Source organism: Grus americana, chromosome 4 (genome assembly GCF_028858705.1).
Source record: "Grus americana isolate bGruAme1 chromosome 4, bGruAme1.mat, whole genome shotgun sequence".
Classification (NCBI taxonomy): Eukaryota; Metazoa; Chordata; class Aves; order Gruiformes; family Gruidae; genus Grus; species Grus americana.
Window position 1 is genome coordinate 67,275,500 of NC_072855.1, and position 8,273 is coordinate 67,283,772.

Genomic DNA, 8,273 nt, shown 5'->3' on the forward strand with positions numbered 1-8,273 from the left:
GATCTCTGCTACTTTCAGAAATGCTAATGGGACTTCAGTGAGGTCAGGACTTCCTGAGCGCTTTCTCTGTTAACATGAATAGAATCAAGATTTCACTCTTCACATTTTCCTACCAAGGCTTTCTGCCCAGCTTTGAAGTCTGGAAGAATAAATCAAAGGGTGAACTTCATTTTGCCTCCAGTTTGAATGTCTGGGCTGAGCAATAGTAACCTTAGTGCAAGACCACAGGCCAGTGAATTCTGAAGTTGTGGGCACGAGGCATTTTCCACCCCTTCTACTTACGTTAGGAATTACATAGACATGTTTAAATAATGATTACAGTTATTATTTTTAATAGCTTTCTTGCTTGTGTGCATTTGTATTTTAAGAGGCTAGTACTTAGCTAGCATTAAGTTGTATTTGTTCACTGTGCTTGTCAAATAATTTTAAAGGAATATGCTGCATTATTAAAGAATGGTGTTCTCTGTTTGCATGTTATGTGATGTGAAATGCAATGGGATATCTACAGAATATAATACACAGTGAAATGAGAAGTTACAGCTGATACGTGGAAGGAGATAGCATCACCCCTAATCCTCCGGGGCTTGGCTCAGCAGCAAGTGAGCGTCTAAAGAAATACCACAAGGCAAAACTGGACCTGATGGGTGCCTGTGAGTGCTGCCCGTGACTCCGTCCGTGCAGTCAGTGTATGGCTGCTCCTTCCTGCCAGAGGCACCGGTGCAAGCAGACCAGTGTTTGTCAATCCAAACAACTTTGCAGGACTCATGGACAGCTTGTCACAAACCCAGTGAACTTAGTGGCAAAGTCCTAGCTGCAATTCTGCACCGGTCCAGGTGTTACTCCTCTGCAAAGCGCTGTCCAAGTTAGCCTTTCTTGCTATTTAAATTGTCACTTCCACTCTTGCTAAGAGTGGACTACTCTTTGTTACATTTCTGTCTCTAAACTTGCCTTTGCTACTTAAACGAGAAGCTGTGTGCAAGAGACTAATGCTTAGGCAATAGACAAAACACCCAGATAGATGCAAAGGCAGTCCCTCCTCCTTAACAAAGCTGGTTCTTCCCACCCTGGTTTGAAACTGGAAGAAACGATATAGAAATCCATAGGCAAGGTAAGCAATGGAAAAAGCAGGTCCATATTTTATTGTCTACCTTCAGTCTCTTCTGGTGTCCACTGGAAGCTGATGCTACCCTGGCTATTTCATGTCCCACAGAGTTAGACCGACTTATTGGGTAGCCATCTCTATGATGTGCCTGATTTTTTTTTTTTAATTATTTTCACAGTAGCCCATAGGGCAGGTATTCCACTTGACAAGTGAGTGGAAATTGTGCCACTCAGCTATTACTTTTTAATCTGCTAAGCAGGAAAGTGAGCCTTTTAAGTGCTTGGCTTGTGGGAGGTCATCATTAGTCTGTCAAGATATTTCTTTATTGTCATCTTCAAGAAATGTATTTGATATGGCAACTCCTAGTTACGCTGTTTTGAACAGACAAGATGTACTGTTTATGAAAACAGACTTCTTAAAAGCAAGCTGTGGTGGGTAAAGGAGGAGAGGTTGTTTACAATATTTTAAGCCAAATGGTTCCTTTGTCAGGAGGTTTTCTGTAACAAGTGAGAACAACAAGAATTAGCTCTCTCAGCACTTCAACGAGCAGAGATTTTTGTCTGTAATGAGAAGAATGGGACTTGTTTGACATAAACTACAAAACAACACAGGAAAGATGAAGAAAGAGGGCAGAAATACATTACTGAAGGTGAGGAGAAACAAATTCACTGCTCTACTGTGAATTCAAGATTCTTGCTCATTATAATGTATAATTACAGCTGGCACCCTTCCAGAGAGGGGTTGAAAAATGGTAGGTCTTGCCAACCATGCTAAATCCTGTTGAAGAACTGACCACAGCAGCATCCTACCTGAGTTCATCTAATCCAAATCGTTCCCATTTTATTCTTCTGTACCGAGTCCTTCTTTATGCAGAAATGCAAATTCTCTTTGGACTCCTGAGATTTAAAAACTGATTAGAATTTTTATGTTCCTCTGTTAAGGGTAAAATTAGGTTATCCCAAGATAGACAGCCCCCAAATTATATACTGATCTGAGAAAAGGGGAATGGTTTACTTCTTGTCATTAAATGCATAGCTACTTTCATCAGCCAGTGCTAATGACACAGAATCACAGAATGGTTTGGGTTGGAAGGGACCTTAAAGACCATCTAGTTGCACATGTGCACGCGCGCGCACACACACACCCCCCGCCATGGGCAGGGACACCCTCCAGTAGACCACGTTGCCCAAAGCCCCATCCAACCTGGTCTTAAACACTTCCAGGGATGGGGCCTCCACAACCTCCCTGGGCAACCTGTTCCAGTGCCTCACCACCTTCACAGTAAAGAATTTCTTCCTAATATCTAATCTAAATCTACCTTGTTTCAGTTTAAAGCTATTACCCCTTGTCCTGTCACTACATGTCCTTGTAAACAGTCCCTCTCCATCTTGCTTGTAGGCCCCCTTTAGGTACTGGAAGGCTGCTATAAGGTGTCCCCAGAGCCTTCTCTTCTCCAGGCTGAACAATTCCAACTCTCTCAGGCTGTCCTCATAGGAGAGGTGCTCCAGCCCTCTGATATTCTTTGTGGCCCTCATCTGGGCTCACTCCAACAGGCCCATGTCTTGTACTGGGGACCCCAGAGCTGGATGTAGTACTCCAGGTGGGGTTGCATGAGAATGGAGCAGATGGGGTGAATCACCTCCCTTGACCTGCTGGTCATGCTTCTTTTGATGCAGCCCAGGATATGGTTGGCTTTCTGGGCTGCAAGCAGACATTGCTGGCTCACGTTGAGCTTCTTGTCCACCAGCACCCCCAAGTCCTTTACCTCAGGGCTGCTTGCAATCCATTCTCCACCCAGCCTGCATTTGTGCTTGGGATTACCCTGATCCATGTGCAGGACCTTGCACTTGGCCTTGTTGAACTTCATGAGGTTTGTACAGGCCCACCTCTCAAGCCTGTCAAGGTTCCTCTGAATGGCACCTCTCCTGAATTTTGTTGTCTTTCTGAATTTTTTAGCAGTTTAGGGATAAGTTTACTAATGCCAGATTCTATCTACTTGAAGTAGGATATTCATCCGTGTAGCACTTAAAACTAAACCTTTGAGTTGCTTTCTAAATCTAGTATGTGACTGAGAACAGCAGAGAGATTACCTGTGTGGCTATCCAAATTTCCTCTGCAGCTCTCCCAAGGAGCAGAGCTTGAACTCAGTGAGGACGCTGGGCTAAAGTTTGGCTGTCTGCATGTGTCTGGGTAGATATGTGTATGTGCAGCTTCTAAGTCATGGCTTTGTTTTAAAAAGTGATGATGGACCAGGATACTGTAGGACAAAGTGAATATTTATTGAATTTAAGCTCAGGATGGTTGTTGGTGACCAGACATTTCCTGTGTAATAAAATTGTAAGACTCATACTATTTTTTTTTTCCTCTCTCTTCCCCCTCCTATTTTTCTCCCTTTGAGAGCAATTGCAAGGCTAAGTTGCATTGCTGGAGACCTGCTCCTTTCCCACCAGTAAACAACATCACCTAAGCAGCAGTGGCTGCAGGCAGATGACTCTGGACTCTGGTTTCCTGGCTCTGAAATACCTGTCTGTTTGGTGGTGTGGGGACAATGATTGCTTTTCTTCTGGTCTGGCTCCCAAAGGCTCTTCACACCTCACATATCCCTGTTACATGGATGTTGTTCTTCTCTTTCCAAGGTCTTCTGACAGCCTCAAAACTGGAGCCAGTGATAAAGTATTGACTTTGTCACTTGCTCTCCCCCACTCTTGTTGGGCGTTTCATGGCAGCTGGCTCAGCTTCGCTCCCCTCCTTGTCCCGTCGTGCATACGTGTGCTTCGTTTCATTGAAAGCTTGGCATAGGAGACTGGTGAAGTGGTCTGGTTGGAGTAGGATTGCAGCAAGGGAGAAGCTGAGGCTCTATGTAATGGAACAAATCTTATCTGTGCACCTTTACTTCGGTTTGGACGCAACTGTGTGCTGCTTATTAGTATTTCATTTGTATTGCACATGCACACTGCTAAGAATGGTGCTTTTCTAGGCATAAAAAAGCTATTAATAACTGATCCTGTATGTACTTACAAGTTTCCAGAATCTTGTTACAGAAGTGATTTTTGCCCACTTCCACTCCAGTACTAGAGGCTCCATTTGCTTCTGCTTATTTTATCTTCGTGTAAGCACATGATTTTTTGATTGTATAATGAGAATAGCTAAGAAAATCAAGATGTCTTAAACATCTTAAAGGAACTAAGTAATTATTACAAAAGAGTTTAAGAAGAATTATTTGGAATTATTTATTCCATTTCTTTCCTGTTGGCAATGCTATTTTCTTTACTAGAGCTGTCTGGGGGAAGTAAAAATGTGTGTTAAAGCCAAAGGGGTGTGTATTCCACTGTATTTTATCTACAGTTTTTGGTTTAGACCCTCATCTGTTACACAGCCATAAACCAGATTTAATGTGATTGTAATAATAGACACAAATCAGGGTTAGGTCTGCTAAGCATAAAATGAGAATTACATTGAAGTAAAGATTTATGGGCTACTCCTAGTTATATCAGGCAAGGAGAAAACCATGGATGTCTTGTATAAGCACGGGAATATATGCAAAAAAAAAGTTATATAAAAAGTTATAATCTATTAAACTTTATTTTTTTTTGTCTACATGATAAAAGACATTAAAATCAGCAAGAGGAAAATGAACCAAGTTTTGTTGCTGTGAGAGAGTTCTTACAATTTCAGGTCTCTGGTGTCAGTTTGGAAAACAGAAGGTATTTTTTGTTTTCTGGGTTTTTTTCTCAGCATTGGTATGAACTATAATTAAACCAGGTACCCATATGTTTACATAGAAAGACAAATGGTCTGTTTATTTCAGCAGCTGTTTAACAAGCCACCAGCACAATCAATTAAATTAATCCCAGGAAATAAAACTTGAAATAAAGATGATATCTGAAATCATTTTTATTCATGGTTAGAGACCACGCAGATTCTTTTGACAAGTCAAAAAATCTTATGGGTGATGTTGAAAACTTCAATGTACAAGTGCTAATTCAATCTGAGGGCAAAAATCTTGACTTGGTAGAAAGGTTTCTGTAGAGTTATTACTAGAATAGCAAACCCCCAAGCAATACAAAGGCAGCCAGAGTATTGTATGCTCATTACCTGAATTTTCAAACACTTAACAACTATGAGAAGTATGAATATGCAAAGCTTCCAGACTCTGACCAACATCTTTCTTATTCTTTTCTATTCCTGGAATGAAAAAGCCAGTGGTTTATGTCACTGCATACATGTAACTGTTATTAACTCAATTCAAAGTTGCATATGATATGAGATCATAGGTCTCTAACTCAGCAGAGCATTCAAGTAAATCAGCCTCTTCGCCAGCTGCAGCACCTTAAATGCGTGCAAGTGCTCTCTTGAACTGGGGCTAAAATTTCAGCCCTTGTATCTTCACAGCTGTTACGTAGGGGAGATGGACAGTGGACCTTGCATGAACAGCGCAATATTAAAAATTTGTTAAATCACAAGTGTGGAGATTAAAACAGTAAAATGGGAAGGAACTATTGCCTTTAATGGTGAAGGTCCTAAACAGTCATCCTCAGGTCCAGAAGAAAAAACAGAAAAGAGAGCCTTATAATGAGTGTTCCATCTGAGGGAATGGTTTGAATAAGAATTCCCCTCCCATGTGGAAGACCCCTTGACCTCCATGAGGGTTTCGGGGACTTACTGCCACATCAGGTCTGAAGGGTCCAATGGCACTGTTGATTTCTCTAATTTTAAGCTCTGGGCCAGATCCTGCAAGCTCTTGTTTGCATATACAGGCCATTATGCTTGAATATTTTGTGGTGGCATTTTATGACAGACAACATCTCAGCCCTGATGTTTTAATTGGAAATGTGAAATACCACAAAGTGTATACCACAGTCACACTGTCTGACCCTTACCTTTTGCTTTTTCTCACATGAGCAGCGCCACCAATTTCTGATAGACAAAAAAACCCCTGAGGTATTTGTGTAAGACTTAGGATCTTGTGCTTACTGCTGAATGCTCAAAGCTTTGATATCTAATCTTAAACAAGACAGTAAAAACTACAAGAGTCAGTTTTTTTAAAGCTAAAATAATCTTGCTATAAGGACAGACAGACACCAATTTTTGCAGGTTAAGGCTAACAGGGGAGAGGCAAATTTGTTTGTATTAGACTGTCTCTTAAATATAAGAAAAATGTGTTTTAAAAATAATGTGTATAATACTGAAGAGTGCCACAAAAAAAAGCAGTTGATGTGCCATGAATGCTTTTATCTTTTACAAGAGCCAAGTTTTTATTCTCTACAGGCATTAAAGGATTTATTCTGGGAGCTTTTCTTCCAAGATACCTGTAGTCTTTCTCCCTGCTAACTCTTCCTGGTGCTGTTTGGAAAAGACTTTGTGGCTGCCTGAGTCCCTTGATCATGGCAAGTAGGCAAATATTCTAAAAATATTGAGGCTCTGAGCAAAGAGCTGGCAACATCTGTATTTGTGCTAGGCTCCCGAAGTCCTACTGCCCTGATTGCTTTGATGGGACCTGTTGGAGCACATGTCTACCTTCTCTTCAGCTTGAATGCTCCCGTTTCCTTTCTGCAGAAACCAAGAGGTGCAGTGGCCAGTTGAGCACCACTGGCTCGTGTTTCAATGTGGAGATAGGTGGCGATGTGCCCTGTGAGCTGGAAAGTGCTTCAGGGTCCTTAGCGTATCCTAAATTACAGTGGAGGAGCAGAGAAGGAACGTCATTGCAGTCTGGAAATGTGGCTGGGATCTGAAATGAGACTTGCTAAAAGCAGAGCTTCTCGCTTGTTCATCAGCATCTCCACAGTGAATTTCCTCCATGGACAAATTTTCTCCTGAAAATTTTCATGCCTCCATTACTTAACCTGAAATGTTAAATCAGTCCCTGTTTCTGCTTAAACATTGTCAAAAAATGTGTACAGCTGCTTGCCCACTGTAAACGCGTAATAATATATGTAATAGCTGTATTATGTGCCTTTAACACTGAGGTCAAGGAATTCTTTTATGATAAAAGAAAATGAAACCTGCTGGTCTTCAAAGCACTGAATCATTTGTAGAACTCTCTCATGCAAATGAAGAGATAAGCGCAGGCAAGGAATGGTGTCACTTTTAGGTGCCTAACGTTCAGAGCATGACTCTGTCTTAACTGCAGAGAGCACGGCCAACTACTGACTGGAATTTAAGGGTTTAGCTGTCATGTGGTTTCCTGTCTAAGAACTGATAAGTAATTTGATTAGTAATCAATATACTGGTGCTTCCTGGAGTCATATACATTTTCTGATAATCAATCCAAATTTTTGTTTGGCTATCATTGTTAAAGATGGTCAGTGTGGTGGGTTGACCCTGGCTAGACAGGGGAAAGAAAATACAACAAAAAGCTTGTGGGTTGAGATAAGGACAGGGAGATCACTCCCCAGTTATTGTCATGGGCAAAACAGACTCAACTTGGGGAAATTGGTTTAATTTATTATCAATCAAATCAGAGTAGGATAATGAGAAATAAACCCCAAATCTTAAAAAGCCTCTTCCCACCCCTCCCTTCTTCCCAGGCTCAACTTTATTCCTGATTTTCTCTCCCTCCTTCCCCTCAGCGGCACAGGAGGACGGGGAATTGGATTGTGGTCAGTTCACACATTGTCTCTGCCGCTCCTTCTTCCTGAGGGGGAGGACTCCTCACACTCTTCCCCTGCCCCAGCGTGGGGTCCCTGCCACAGGAAACAGTCCTCCACAAACGTCTCCAACATGAGTCCTTCCCATGGGCTGCAGTTCTTCACGAACTGTTCCAGTGTGGGTCTCTCCCATGGGGTGCAGACCTTCAGGAACAGACTGCTCCAGTGTGGGTCCCCCTCAGGGTCACAAGTCCTGCCAGCAAACCTGCTCCAGCGTGGGCTCCTCTCTCCACGGCTCCACAGGTCCTGCCAGGAGCCTGCTCCAGCGTGGGCTTCCCACTGGGCCACAGCCTCCTTCAGGTGTTTCCAGCTGCTCTGGCGTAGGGTCCTCCATGGGCTGCAGGTGGGTATCTGCTCCACCTCCATGGGCTGCAGGGGGTCAGCCTGCCTCACCATGGTCTTCACCACAGGCTGCAGGGGAACCTCTGCTCTGGTGCCTGGAGCACCTCTTCCCCCTCCTTCTTGTTCACTGAACTTGGTGTCTGCAGAGTTGTTTCTCTCACATCTTCTCACTCCTCTCTCTG